We start from the raw sequence: 16,208 nt of genomic DNA, 5'->3' as shown, positions 1-16,208 counted from the left end.
ATATGGGTGTGTCAGTGACACTAGGTAATAGTCCATGGTGAAACACACAAAGATAGAAAAGTACTGTTTGTCCGCTTTGGCTCCTCCCTGAAAGGTCCCACTTGGGCTGCTCCCATAAAGTCCAGCTTTGATTCCTCCCCAGAAAGTTCAGCTTTAGAACTCCCCAGAAAAGTCCTGACCCTTGGATACCTTTCTAGATATTGCTGGACACTTCTTCTGATGTAGGCTGGCCCCCTGTACCAGAACGAGTGTGCATTTTTCTTAGTATAAAAGCCCGAGCCTCATGTGATGTGGAGAGGCAGACCGTTATACAACCCAGGTCAAAGTTGCCTCCTTGGCGACGCCCGCTAAGGAATGCCTGCCACCTCACACTGTGATGATGTTTCTCAGAGCTGGTTTCCTGATCATCATCACATGGTCTTTGGGGTTGGTAAGACAACCAAACATCAGAGATATCCTTTGCAGTATCTTTTGTTACCTCTATATTTTCCCCGTATTAATAAACTAGTTATGATTCTTCATTGTGTTGCGTTTCTCTCAACCCAGAATCCTCAAACTCTGGAACAATGGGTATAAAATGGGTCTTCACTGCAGTTGGGAAGTGTATCTTTATTGTGAATGTACCACTGCTGATGTATGCTGCAGTGCTGCAGCTGCTGTAAGCTTTTTGCTTTTGCTTTTATTTCTAGGTGTATTTTTGCTTACATTGCTTTTGCTGCCTCGAATATGCTATCACAGCTATTAGAAAAAAAGCACAAATATATTACTAAGTGTTAAAATGAAGTTCCCTTTCCCACCCTCTTTACATCTGATTTTTTTTGTAACCTGCTCTGAAACTTGGATGCATTAAAATGGCAACAAGCTGAATGGTTGGTGGGTGCATTTTTGTCATAAAATGGCAGTTGTGGGGCTGTTCCATACAGGAAAATGAGCTGGAAGCAGAGGGTGACCCCAGCAGAGGCAGGACAGTGTAACCATTGACCAGGCACAGTCCCACAGAACCTGGGCAGAACCAGATTCTATTGACTGGCCAGTGATCATCAAACAAAGTGAGGTAATGACAGTGGTCCAAGGTCAATGCAGGAAGGCTAGTGAACAAATCAAGACTGTCAGGGCACAGGGCTGGACATCAATACACTTACAGCATAGCTCAGGCAGGGACAGAGGCCCAAGCTGAGTTTAAGTGGAACTCCAGGACCAGTCGATAGTGGGTGCACAGAAAGAAATTCTGGGTCAGGTTGATCAGGACAATTAAGGCACTCAGGGCATTGATAACTGGATTGGGAAACTGCTGGTGAATTAATTCCTGGGGGACTTTGCAAGGGTTAGGTTGGTCCCTTCTGGATAGTAGAGCTAAGAGGTTTGCTGGTCCTCAGAGCTGTCTTCCAGATAGAAACAACATTCTTCAGTAGAAGGTCTGGACTCACACAGCCTGTCAGGTTTACAACAGAGGCATCATCTTGCCTGTCTCCCAGGAAGTCTTTGAAAATTTCCTTTAGCCTGTGGGTGAGACAGATTATGATTTTAAGTGTCTGGAGGACTGCTGGGTTTCCAAATCCCATGACCTTTGGCAAGCAATGCTGGCACTCTGCACTGGTTCCCCTGAGATGGCCTTGCAGCTGGAAGCCAGGCAGTATCTCTGGGGTATCTCTGGTGGTATCAGACAACAATGTGGCAACTGTTGCTCAGCATTGTCAACAATACCCAAATAGTGGTTGTGGCCTCCTTAAAGCTAAACTTAGCGTCACCAACCACCTCTCCCGTGTCAGGTACAACAGCACACTGAGACTATCTGTACTCAACTCAATACATTCCCCGCTCCCTCCTTCATGGGATCTGTGATGCTGTCACTGTGACATTAGGAGATGTTTCTTGTGCAAGAAACAGGGAAAGGGAGGTGGTGTGGCCATATCCTTACACTGGGTTTTCTCACTAGTCCTGTATAAGGGGGCACCTTTTTTGTCCCTTACATGATCCCTTTTATTTTTTCCCCAAGGCCAGACACATACTGAGCTGTTTAACAAGAATATAGCCAGCTGGAAAGTAATTTTTCTACTCTGCCGGCACTTGTGAAATAACATCTGGAGGACTGTGTCTGATTTTGTGCTCCCAGTACAAGAAAAACATTGAACCTAAATCTCCATGACGATATTATTTTTACTGGCCATCTTGCTTCCCCATGACATGTAAGATGAATTGAAGGTGTTGGGGTTTCTGCTGTATTTTACTCCCACTTTGTTTTAACTGGGCATCACAAAAGGGTTCAATGATGCTCATCACAGATGAGGTGACTCCTTCTTTTGTCAGTCCTACCTCATGCCTGTTGAGGAAAGTAAAATATATACCACTTGCTTTGATCTCTTCCTTGGGAATGTTCAAGACTTGATGTAGCTGACCTTCTGTATCCTTGGAGTCCATTCCACAAATATACTCTAAATCACATGATCTTTCATGGTCAGTTGAGAGCATATTTTTTAAGATAGCATGTTTATAAAAAATTGTTTCTCCCTGTAGGTTGGAAATGGGGATTGTTGCTTGACCCTGTAAATACTTTTTTCTAGAACAGAATAAAGAAGAAGAACAAGAATTAGTTACTACAGCGTAAGATGCTTCATTCTTGTTCAATCCCAGAAGGAATTTAGCTGTACAAATAGGTTCATGCAGCAAGAATGAGCAACCAACATTCACATTCGAAATGCAGAGTTCAGCAAAATGCTTCAGGACTTTATAATGGCAGAAAATACTTGATAATCTGACCTGAGCTTTAAGGTTTATCAGACAGGAGAGAAACAAAAATAACTGGTGGCAAGTCTTGATGTGAACAACTCTGGTCCTAGCCAAAGTTGCAGCTGCCTTGTAAAAAGAATGGGAAATACATCTAGAGATATTCCTGATGAGCACTGCAACTGTACCAGAATTGAGGTGACTGCTCACTGCATTTTCCCCCATGCAAGTCATTTGGTCACATTTGGGAAGCTTTATAATGTTGTAGACCTCTGTGAGGATCTGACAGATCTGATGCAGGACCTACAGAAAGTTAGACTTAACACTGCAACTCATTTCTACAGACACCTACATTTAGATGTCTTTGGAGCTGAAGCCCAGGCTGGGACCTTGAAGTTTAGTAAGCTATATGCTTTCAAAAAGTTTTACATCAGCATACATTTATATATGATTTTTACCTTTCTTTTAGAACAGCATATTCCTGGTATTGTCCAGGTTTCTTGTAAAAAGCAACACAGATCTTGGATGGCTCTTCAGAAAACTGAAATTTTTTTTTACATCATGGCAACAAACTCTAGGGTTATTGTTGGTTCCGCCTTAAGTATTTTATCAGACAGGTATGAGTTCTCCAGGCAGCTATTGGAAGGGAAAGAAATACATCAAGACACCTTCCACCAGTATGTTGCTATCTTCACCTGATCCACTTCAGGGCTCCAGGGCAGCATTCAGACACTCACATGCATTTCTCCAAAGCTCTGGCTGCGTCTCCTGGAAAATAAGTATCTTCTCCATCATTTCTTCCAGTCCTGTACAAATATCCTGGTTACCATAAAGCATTTATAGTGGTCCCAACCGCCAAGATGCAAAGATCAAGCTCTGTGTGAATAACTCAGATACAGATGGCATGCTATAGACCAAGTAGCATTGGAAAGAGACCAACTCCTGTCTTCAAAGGCCTCTAGCTGTGTCCATCTCCATCTGCTGGTGGAGGAAGGACTTCAAGGGTGGAGTAGCCTTACAGGAACTATACCTCCTACCAAAGATAGCTCTTTTCCCTGCAAGCTCCCAGATCTCAAGCTCCTTGAGGTCTGATGGGAAATCCCACAGCATTGAAATTCACATCAACAAACCTGCCACTGGGTCCTAGGTTTTCTTTGCTTTCACCATCATCTGCAAATGAGGAGAATGCTTGGATTAACATCATCAGAAGATGCACTAAGAAAAACTTGCAAACTGGGAATGGGAGAGAAGCTCTTGGAGTTAAAATCCTCATAGCTTTAGTATGGTCCTCTGGGTCTTTGAACCAAGAATCCCAGTCCACTTGTTGTGTGACCTCCCATCTAGCCGAGCTCCACCATTGCTTTTTGGAAATAGGGAGATGAAGGAATCTGTGCTCCTGGAGGTAAGGCTGGGGCTTACCCTGACCATTAGTGCTTAGCATACCCTACACATCGGTGGAGTTATGGGTGGGGCAAGAGGTGGAACACTGGCATACAATGATACTGAATGATCAACCTTTAGTCTTCTCGTACCAGTTGTATTTGTTCTCCATGGGCAGTTCAGCTAAGTACTGCATTCAATCAGTTTACATGTGGCATTGCCAGGAGCCTGACTCTCAGCCCAGCCCTGCAAACTCAGTCCTTCACAATAGTTAGCATCATATTTGCATTAGAGCAGAGATGGGTATGCTAAAATATACTCATCAGTTACCTCTTCTGTTAGAGATTCTTTGCGACACTGGCTCCTCTCTCCTCTGGTAATCCAGGATCTTTTTCTTGGAAAACAAAGGCTTAAAGTTAAAAACAAAGAAACGCATAGCAATGATTCAAACTGCACAGGGCCAGGGAGGGTGCAGAGCTGAAGAGCCATTCAGCCCTTCTTCCAACATATTTTTCCATGGCTTCTCATTTGCACACAGGAAGTTATGAATGCAAAGAGCAGAGCTGCATCTCATCATAACTGCAAGTGAACCTTGCAACTTCCATGAGAGTAACCCACTATATCAAAAAGAACAATGCTATCCTGCATGATATGAGGGTGGAAAATACAGTCCTCATCAACTGTCTCCGGGGGTCCCCAAGAAGTTTACTATGATTGAATTTGCTCTTTGGTAGGTTCCATGTGATTCCTGCTCAGAAAACATTCTGGCTTCCTTGAATACTGGGGTTCCTGGGTTTCTGATAGTCCCACTTGACTGGAACCAGCACTCATGATAACGCTCCCTCTCCAGTGACACAGCAGACTGCTGCTGGTATGCTGAGACTTGCTGGGCATGGGTGTCCTCCTGGGGTGGCACTGCTGTGCCATGGGAAGGAGAAGCATATGTGCACCAGTGGCCATAGAGTTTCCCTGTTATGTGAGGCATCAGCCCATGTCTCTATTGATGATGGCTTTTGAAGAAACTCTGGCATTTGAGACCATGTCACAGCAAAGCTTTGGCCAGGCAAATGAAGTAATTCCTATGGGAGCAGGCAAAAAAGAGAGATAAACAATGTACAGCTTAATACTGTTTATCTCAAAGCAAGGGTACTGACAACACAGAAATCCCAGGGTCTTAGGCTGTTTTAGCCCAGTCCAGTAATGCCCAAATGTTCACAAGAAATTTGAAGGCTTATTCACACTTAGTTTTTACCCTGCTCCTAAACTGTAATACAGCAAGCAGTACAATTTGTTAGATCAGAACTTTTACAGATTGGTAGTGGAGTTCATTAGCAGCAGAAGGAAGACAAATTCAGTGGGAAACCCTGAATTTTCAAGCAAAGATTTTACTTTTTATGTGAAATAAAGTGAATGGTCTTTTAGTGTAAATTGGCCTTCTCCAAACCGATTTCTTACATGGGAAAGAAACAGGTCATACCTCAATTTTCACATTTTTGTTTGTTTTATTTGGATGAAGAAAAAGCAAAATCTCATTTAATTTGCCATGATGATGGCAATAAAGAAGGCAAAGTAAAAGAAAAAGTTTGCAGAACTATCCTGAAGAAGCAAAATGACTGGATATTGAGTGAACATAGCCAGATGGAAATATTTTCAGAGTACAAGCAGCACTGTGGTACTGTCAGGGCCACCCTTTTATTTCTGCCTCTTCCATACAGAAACATTCCCACACCCCAGTGACGGGGCATAACATCCCTTTGGGATCACCAGCTTGCGAGAACAAACAAGGACCATACACAAGCTTAATGGGGCTTTCTGAGTGACAGAAGAGGAAAATCTCTTCTTTGTCATTAAATATCTCAGTTTAAGGATTTCAATCACCAGTAATAATATAGAAGCACCCTAGGTAAAGCCTGATTTTCTCTCTGTGTGACTTCTGTCACAAGAGTTTTGCCCTGAGGAGCAACAGGAAGGACAGTGGGATTAAAGCTCAGCACAGTGATGACTACTGCCTCTGATTATTAGGGAAAGGCTGGCCTATCATTGAACCAAGGAGATGTGCAAACAGGGCCAAGAGGGCAGCAGCCCATGGGGAAACATTGACTGTCCAGCACTTGCTCCCCTTTGCACAATATCAGACAGCTTGAGCTGTTGAACAGAAAGATTCCTGCCCATTTCAGCCTTACCCAGCCCTGCTGAACAGGCAAACTACCACAGCCCCCAGCTCAGCTCACGCTTCACCCCAGGGCGCTGACAGCTCAGGCAGGATGGCTGGTCTCTATCCTGTGCTCCTTAGGCTTTGCTGCAGCCTGAGAGCTCCTCTGCACTTCTGAACCTATTACACACATGTGGGGTGACTGGCACCCACCCTTGGCCCCACGCATCATGGAAAGCATGTGCAGAGCCAGCTGCTGAGACCCACTCCTGGTCCTGGGGCCCACAGGTGCTCTGTGGCAGGACAACTACTGCTTCTGATACCTTCTGCCATTCCAAGGTCTGCTGTGACTGCCAGCCAAGCTTAGAGAAAAGGCATCTCTAGGCCCTTGAGGAGCTGCCAGTCTGTCACTGAAAACAGCCTGTAAGAAATAGAGTTGAAAAACTGCCAGTATTGACTTTTTTCCTGTATTTGCTACTTTATACAGCTGTAAGGATGAGAAAGGAAAAATGCTGAGCTTGAAGCAAAACCAGAGTATTATAACATTCTCTTTGAACGTGTCTGTGTTACTGTATTGAAGCTCTTGCTTGGTTTTCATTTTAGGGCTTACATTTTTCTAAAGCTTGTATTTAAGTCCCATTCCATTTTTTTTTTCCCTGTAAAGAAGCCAGTCAACCAGCTCATCAAAAAAAGACCCTGGAAAAACAAAATTCCACTGTAGAGTTTTCAGTGTTCGAAACCCTAAATCCTGCTGAGAACCACAGAAATCAGCATCACAATACATCATTTTAAACAAGCTTTTCACAACAAGGGATACTGTAAAAGGAGCAACACATATTACAGGATACATTTTGCTTGTTTCCTTATCAAAAAGTAAAGATAAACCCTAGTTCTGTAACATAAACTACACTATCTATAGAAGTATTGTCCCTATTAACTTTAAATTGGTATTTGCCTTATTACATTGATGATCTTTCATCACTGTACCAAATTTTAAGAATAGGCAAATATCCCAAGTTATCATATTAAAATCCATACTTCTATTCCAAGTATCATGTATGGTAGCCTATGGGCACATCATCCGTATGACCTGCCATTTTTATTTACTGAAATAATTCTTGCTGAGTAAGCCTTTTTGTGTGTGTGTATGTGGTAATGGTCTGCTAGAAAGAGCTCTTCTGGTGGGGTTTCCAAACAGCAAAGTTATTTAGTCCTGGTGATGGACTAAATTAGGTACTTACAAAAATTCTGAGCTCTTTGAGCTAAAAGAGATTATGCAGTTTGATATCTTCTGAGTTTGTCCTTGGAACTTAATCTTGCTAGTCGGGTTAAGGACAATAGAAAGGGCTTCTTCAAATACATAGCAAATAAAACTAACACAAGAGGCAATATAGGCCCACTGCTGAACGAGGTGGGTGCCCTGGAGACAGAGGATATAAAGAAGGCAGAGGTGCTGAATGCCTTCTTTGCCTCTGTCTTTACTCCAGCAGACTCTCCCCAGGGGCCCCAGATTCCTATAGCCCCAGAAGGAGTCAGAACAAAGAAGGAGTTTGCTTTGGTAGATAAGGATTGGGTTAAGGATCAGCTATGCAATCTGGACATCTATAAATCGATGGGTCCGGATGGAATACACCCACGGGTGCTGAGGGAGCTGGCAGAGGTCATTGCTAGGCCACTCTCCATAATCTTTGGTAAATTGTGGGAAATGGGAGAGGTGCCTGAGGATTGGAAGATGGCAAATGTCACACCAGTCTATAAGAAGGGCAAGAAGGAGGACCCAGGTAATTATAGACTGGTCAGCCTTACCTCTGTCCCTGGAAAGGTGATGGAACAACTTATTCTTGACTCCATCTCTAGGCATATCAAGGATGAGGGGGTTATTAAGAACAGCCAACATGGTTTTATGAAGGGGAAGTCATGTTTGACCAACCTTACAGCCTTCTATGAGGAAGTAACTAGGTGGAGGGATGATGGTAGAGTGGTAGATGTGGTTTTTCTTGATTTCAGTAAGGCATTTGATACTGTCTCCCACAGCATCCTCATATATAAGCTAAGGAAGTGTGGGCTTGATGATCAGGTAGTGAGGTGGATCAAGAACTGGTTGAAAGGAAGAAGGCACAGAGTTGTGGTCAATGGGGCAGAATCTAGCTGGAGGTCTGTGACTTGTGGAGTCCCTCAGGGGTCGGTGCTGGGACCAGTGCTGTTTAATATGTTCATCAACGACCTGGATGAGGGAACTGAGTGTACCCTCAGCAAGTTCGCTGATGACACTAAACTGGGAGGAGTGGCTGACACACCAGAAGGCTGTGTTGCCATTCAACGAGACCTGGACAGGCTGGAGAGTTGGGCGGGGAGAAACTTGATGAAATTCAACAAGGGCAAGTGTAGAGTCTTGCATCTGGGGAAGAACAACCCCATGTACCAGTACAGGTTGGGGGTTGACCTGCTGGAAAGGAGTGAAGGGGAAAGGGACATGGGGGTCCTGGTGGATAGGAGGATGACCATGAGCCAGCAATGTGCCCTTGTGGCCAAGAAGGCAAATGGCATCCTAGGATGTATTAGAAAGGGTGTGGTTAGTAGGGCAAGAGAGGTTCTCCTCCCCCTCTACTCTGCCTTGGTGAGGCCGCATGTGGAATATTGCATCCAGTTCTGGATCCCTCAGTTCAGGAAGGACAGGGAATTGCTTGAAAGAGTCCAGCACAGAGCCACAAAGATGATGAAGGGAGTGGAACACCTCCCTTATGAGGAGAGGCTGAGGGAGCTGGGTCTCTTTAGCTTGGAGGAGACTGAGGGGTGACCTCATCAGTGTTTACAAATATGTAAAGGGTGGGTGTCAAGATGATGGAGCTAGGCTTTTTTCAGTGATGTCCAGTGGCAGGACAAGGGGCAATGGGTGTAAACTGGAGCATAGGAGGTTCCACGTTAACATCAGGAAGAATTTCTTTACTGTGAGAGTGACAGAGCACTGGAACAGGTTGCCCAGGGGGGTTGTGGAGTCTCCTATGTTGGAGATATTCAAGGCTCGCCTGGACAAGTTCCTATGTGATGTACTCTAGGTTACCCTGCTCTTGCAGGGGGGTTGGACTAGATGATCCTTTAAAGTCCTTTCCAACCCTTGGGATTCTGTGATTCTGTGTTAGGAGTTGCTACTTTGTCTTACCACCAAAAGCAATATTGTGGGAATATTGTGCAAGCCGCATTTATTTTAAATGAAAGTAAGTCCTGCCATTGCAAAACTGTGATTAAAATACCATGAAAATACTTTATTAAACATCAGAGACATCATAGGTATCTTTTGCTTGAATAGCCGCTAATTAATTACCATAGGGAGCTTATGCTGAATGTTATTTGGACAAGTTAGAAATTCTGCCGCAGGCCATCAGACTGATGCTGCACAAAAAGTTTGTGCTGAACAATGGCAGGATCTGATTCAAAATGCTGGCATCAAGCCAAAGCAATTGCAGTTGCTTACTTCGTAAATTGTCCCAGGGTTTTGATCTGCAGGAGGAAATTACAGGTTTGCAACTGCCCCACAGCACAGATGTACCAGCAGGTTGTGTCAGAGTTACGTGGTAGGCACAGAGGACACATTTTAATTCTACTATCTCTTGCCTTCTTCGGGTAAGGTTAGAAGATGGAGCTAAGCACTCCTGCATCTGGCTTGTAGCACATTGCTTTTGAGAGACTGGCAGTGCATGCAGGTAATGTAGCAGTGCACACATTTGTGCACACCAGGGCATCTCTTGAGCAGTACAACAGCTTAAACAGAGCTCTTAAGTGCTGTTTGTGAAAGCTCTTGTGCAGCCTGTGATATGCATTTTCTGTAGCTTGTTCTGAACCTTTTCATTGTCTGTATTTTCTCTTCTAATTCTTCACTGACATCATGCTTTACAATGCCACCTAAAGTTTTGCAAAATGTTCCTGATCCTGACTGATCCAGGGTCCACTACACCTCTAGTGCCATTGAGAAGATAATGGTGAATCCCCTTTAGCAATTTGCACCCAATGGGTTCAGGCTGGGCAAGTGGAATATTTCATTAGCCCAAAGGCTCAGTGAGTTTTTCCGCAGGGAGGCATTAGCCTGCACATATACTGATAGTGCTTTCTTTCCTGCAGGTTGCCAGGGACAAGAGAGTGCTTGCTGATAAATGACAGCAAGAAATTTATCAGTTACTCAATGAGGATCAAGGCTTTCCTTGTATGAAGGCTTCAGAAGCTTTACACAAGCACCTTATTCAAACGTCATCAGCACTTCAGTGAGCACTGCTGAAAATGCTTCTGTTGTCTGTGCCTCAGTCTGACTTACAGTCACAAGACAGCAGGCTAAGAACCTCATAGTCACAAGCAACTGCTACAGTCCAGCCCACCACTCTCTTGTGCCTGTGATACATGGTCACCTCCATTAACTTCATACGTCTCTGTGAAGGTTATTTGTCATTTAGTGCAAGTTATCCTCAGGTGCATTGCAGGTTTACTCCCGTAATTTGCAGTTAACTACTTGTTTTCTTATATAATCTTGCTAATAAAGGGAAGGAGGGGTGAGGGAAATGGCATTTAGGTACCTAAATAAAAGCCATGTGTTTGGTTGTCTTTATTCTCACTAACTCCTGTTTCCACAGCTATCAAATCATTAAAGGCTTTAACTGTTACTACCACAAGCCCTTCACTAAACCCCAGATCATAGAATGTGTTATGTCGGAAAGGACCTTAAGACCACTTAGTTCCAACCCCCCTGCCATGAGCAATGATGCCTCCTACTAAACCATGTCACCCTGTCCAACCTGTCCAACTCTGTCCAACCTGGCCTTGAACACTGGCCAGAAATTGAGTATTTACCACTTCTTTGGGCAACCCATTCCACTGCCTCACCACGCTTACAGTAAAGATCTTCTTCCTTATTTCTAGCTTGAATTTTCCCAAATGTTTAACAAGATTAAAAAAATCCCTACTGAGCACTCCTGGTGTGTTGGTTTTGGCTGTGGTAGAGTTAAATTTCTTCATAGTAGCTTATATGGCAGGGGGGTTGGAACTAGATGATCTTAAGGTCCTTTCCAATCCTAACTATTCTATGATTCTATATGGTGATGGAGGCCAAAGACATGGACTAAATGAGCTGAGTGGAGATTATGTAGGCATATGTGGACATTTTGCAAGGGTGGTCCATAGACCAAGGGAATGATATGGTCAATTGCTGAGGTGAAGAAATTATTCCTAATATCCAGTCGAAACCTCCCCTGGTGTATCTTGAGGCCATTACCTCCTGTCCTATCACTTGCTACTTAGGAGAAGAGATCAGCACTCACCTGACTATGACCTCCTTTCAGGTAGTTGTAGAGAGTGATATGATGCCCCCTGAGCCTTCTCTTCTCCAGACTAAACAACCCCAGTTCCCTCAGGTGTTCCTCACATGACTTGTTCTGAAGAAGAAAGGAGGGGAAGTTTGCAGATATGGTGTTACACATGGTGGATCCCTGCTTCCCTGGAGATGGCTGAACACCTGCCTGACATGGAGAGTAGTGAATGGATTTGCTATTTTGCTTTGCTTGTGTGCATGGCTTTTGATTACCTGCAAAACTGTCTTTATCTCAATCCATGTGTTTTCTCAGTTTACCCTTCCAATTCTCTTCTCCATCCTACCGGGAACTGTGGAGTGAGTGAGTAGCTGCATGGTGCTGAGCTGCTGGCTGAGGTTAAATCATGACACATGTTCATCTAGCGTACTGTTCAGCAGTAGCAGTCATTTTTCTCCTTCTTAGTAGCTGGTGCAGTGCTGTGGTTTCGACTTGTAGCCTGGGAACAGCACTGATAACACCAATGTTTCTAGTTGTTGCTCAGTAATGTTTAGTCTGACCAAGGACTTTCTGAGTCTCATGCTCTGCCAGGGAGGAGGGGAAGGTGGGAGGAAACAGATACAGGACACCTGACCCAGACTGACCAAAGAGGTATTCCACACCACAGCATGTCATGCCCAGTATATAAACTGGGGGCAGTTACCCGAAAGGGCGAGATCACTGCTTGGGTTGGGCTGGATATCGATTGGCGGGTGATGAGCAGTTGTATTCTCTTCCCTTGTTATCTCCCTTATCATTATTAATATTGGTGGTAGCAGTAGTAATTTGCGTTATACCTTAGTTACTGGGCTGTTCCTATCTCAACCTGTGGGAGTTACATTCTTTTGATTCTCCTCCCCATCCCTCTGGGAGTGGGAGGAGAAAAAGGTGGGGGGAGTGGGAGAGGAGCTACATAGTTCTGAGTTACTGGTGGGTCTTAAACCACAACATTCAGATAGCATGGGTTTCCCTCAGATTTTCATGAAGGCTCCCTATTGCCATTTTTTTGTTGCTGATGTCAACAGAGAGAGATGAAGCAGGCGTCATGATTGTTTTATTCCAAGTACACAGTAACACCTATCTACTGTTGACTCAGCACACTGAACAGGCAGGAATCAGCACTGATTGCTGATCTCGTCTCCGCACGTTTGTGGACATAAAGTAACTGGAATCCCTGTCTAATGTACAATCACTGCAGCTTTTAGCAGTGCAGATGGACATAGAGCTGGTGGCTACTGCCACACACCCAAGCAGTGGGTGGGCTCTGCAGGAAGATGCTTGGAAGTGATGGCCATACAACAGCATCTGCTGCCATGTTGCAGGCCCTAGTGTGGCCCATGTAGATCATAGTTATATGGATCTTTCCATAAACCTGTAGATTTTCTGGACTGTGCTTTTACCATAACACACAGCAGGGAAATAAATGTTTCTTGCTTTGGATTGGCATGGAGCATCAGACAGCAACCATGGCAGACAGTAGGTTAAGATCAACAATGAATGGTTCACAGCTGAAGCTCGTACCTTTTCAACCAACACAGGCTGGCAAGGATCAGCTTCTTTACCATTTTTGTTAATGTTAGCTTTCCCAAGTGCATCCACCAAGGTAAGTGACTGCATGGCCAGCATCACCGTCTCTGGAGGAAATAAGTGTTCAGCCAAAACAGGAAATAAGGAAATAAGTGTTCAGCCAAACTTTCTTAAGGAAAATAAGGAAATAAGGAAATAAGTGTTCAGCCAAATAAGGAAAATAAGGTGAAATAAGGAAATAAGTGTTCAGCCAAACTTTCTTAAGCACTGGGCAGAAGACTTTCTTCAGTAATACTTCATTCCTGAGGGATTTGCTTCACTGAAGGTGACTTTAGTGACTTCAAAATCTGTTCTGAGATGGCTTAAAACCAGAAATTGACCTATGTAAAAGCATGCTCATCTGTGCAGTATCTTTAGAGTTTGAAATGTATTGGGGTCTGTCTGTTTGCTTGTTTGGTTAGTTGGTTTTTTTAACTAAGACGCTCTCCAGAACATCAAAGTATATGGAAAGGTATTGCTTTACAAGTACATCTATCAGGTTAGCCTAGCAAGTGTTTTCCCCCAAGACTCCTCTTCCATGTGTCAAAAGGGAATAGAGAACTCTGTAGCTGTAACAAACCAATGAAAAAGATCAATGCTCTGAATATCCTACTTTTCTACAAAATTTCCATAGTCTGTAGTGTTTATGCTGTAATGTTTGTCCTCTGCCGGTTTGTAATCTTGGGTTTATTCTGTTAAAGGCCATGCCCTTCTCTTCTCAGACAGACCTACTGCTGTTCGGCCATTGGAGTTTTTTTATGAGATTTATTCAAGTAGTCAGTGACCTTTCCTGCTCTCTCTATTGATTATCTGGAATGGCTTAGGCTGCCAAGGTGAAAATAGTGACAGTGTTTTATTGTTTCTAGTATTTGTTTATTTACCCGGTTATGCAATGCACTTACAGGCTGGCTGGCTGATCGATTTATTGCTGCTTTGTACTGCTTCCGGCTTCCTTCTGGGCTAAGGGACTGGAAAAGGTCTTTCTGCAGCTGAGAGTTTAAGCCTGTGTCTGTGCATTAACTAACTGCATGTAAGGCATTTCAGTCAAAACCATCCCTTGTAACCCATGACTGTCCGTTTGCCCAGGGTTTGTGATTGCAGATCTAGGCTTATACACTTTGTCAGACTGCCAGCTGGCAATGCAGCCAATTACTGCTAATACATGCTTATATCAAAACCAGTATCTATTAAGAAAGGGAAAGTAATTGTAAAATATAGTAAAGGAGCCACTCTAATTTCTGTCCCCTCTATATAACAACTTCTGAAAGAGCAAAATGGGCATAGGACAAAATCATGTCTTCCTCCAGCAATTCTTGTTTCTAGGATTATTTTGTGAGGGCTGAGGAAAGAGATCTTGGCTAACTGGGAAAAGTGGGAATGTATGTCCAAAGTGTGAACAAGTGTGTAAAATGCAAATGCAAAGTGTGAATTAATAGGGGAGACCTTCTGTTGCACTGACAATCAAAGAATAAACCACTTATGATGATCCAGAATCCACAACATAGTTTTTCACCTCTGCAGCTAACTTGGAAGAGTGATCCATATAACCTTAGTTATTAGTGACAAGTGGACAATACAGCCCTTCTTAACAAAGACGAATAGTGTATTTGCCTTGTGGCCATATTTCAGTAGCTTTGGTTTCCAGTACTGTTGACAGTGCACTTGCCTCCTTTCTGTGATGGGTGAAATGCAGAGTGGTTGCACCAGACAAAAGTACTACTGGGAAAGGACACAGCCTTTCAGTGCCCTCTTTGACAGTTCTTCCATAAGATATCTGTGTACTCATTGCTGTAAGACTTTACTGCTGTCTTTTAAGGTTAAAACAACACTAAGCCAGTAAATGCCACGCTTTCTCTCAGGATATAAATCTGAAGCCCAGCTAACTTCCCGAGGGGTACGTTTCGTGGGAGTGACCCAGTTTGATTCCTAGAGAAGTGAATTGGCACAACAACATGCACAATGCTGCTAACATCAGAAAGGAGACAAACCCATCAGGTACCTACCAAACCCAGATATAATCCATTTAAGATAGGAATATATATTGTGTGGGGGCAGGTTCACATTTAGGGAGGATTGGTTGTTTTTGGACTGTTGCTGCTGTCATCAATACCTGATTCAGCAGCAAAACGCACAGTATCACTAGAACATTTTTCTCTTCCTTTTCTTATGGAGATTTTTTTTTTCATAACCTGGCTTATTAGGCTTTGCCCAGTAACAGTTCTTGTATAGAGAAGTGATAATGTATTTTTCACACCATTTTGTTTTGCAGCCAGTATTTGTACTATTACACTTGATATCTGCAGCACCACACTCTGCCTGCTCAGTGAACTGAATGCCCCCTAAAAAGTGAAATATGCTGCTTGCACTTCTAAAAAAAATGAAGGTAGGAGTCTTACTCTGCATTGCTGAGGTGATCCTCTCAATTTTCCTTCAGCCTGGATCTATACAATGCATGCTGGATTTAAAGATAAGTTGTCAAAACGAGCATGACTTATAGAGCAGAAGCCTGAGCCCATGAGCTACATGGAAATGGGAAGACCTAGGAGAGAAACAAAGGATTATGGCAGGTGTCAAGGACCTGCACACAGGGAGCCCTTATGATGAGATGTCCTTAGCATGGAGACCTTCACCTACGACACAGGACCAGACACATGTGTGAATTCATTACATGTCACTGTGTTTTTGTGTGTAGTGGGTGTATTCCAGCCAGACATTCCAATACACAGTTTCATATTGAGAAACTAACTACAGAGACCTCCCATTCCTGTAAGACACTAAACACTTAGATGACCACGCATATGCATTTTCATGCCAGTTGATGTCCATCAGCATCCAAAATTCAGAGAAAATTTCAAATCCTGTCTCTTCTCCACACTTGGGTGTTCAGACCCTGCATGACCACGGCTGCGGAATACGTGCCGGAGGTGATGGCCTGTGACTTCTCATGCATATGCCTTTGCAGTGCTACTTCCAGCTTTCAACACTGGGTGGCACCAACAATCCAAAGAATCAAGGCCGCGTCTCGTCTCTAAGCCTTTCCTTGTACAAAGGGAGTT

This window comes from Melopsittacus undulatus, chromosome 2, assembly GCF_012275295.1.
Source record: "Melopsittacus undulatus isolate bMelUnd1 chromosome 2, bMelUnd1.mat.Z, whole genome shotgun sequence".
NCBI lineage: Eukaryota > Metazoa > Chordata > Aves > Psittaciformes > Psittaculidae > Melopsittacus > Melopsittacus undulatus.
Note: the sequence above shows the minus strand (reverse complement) of the source record.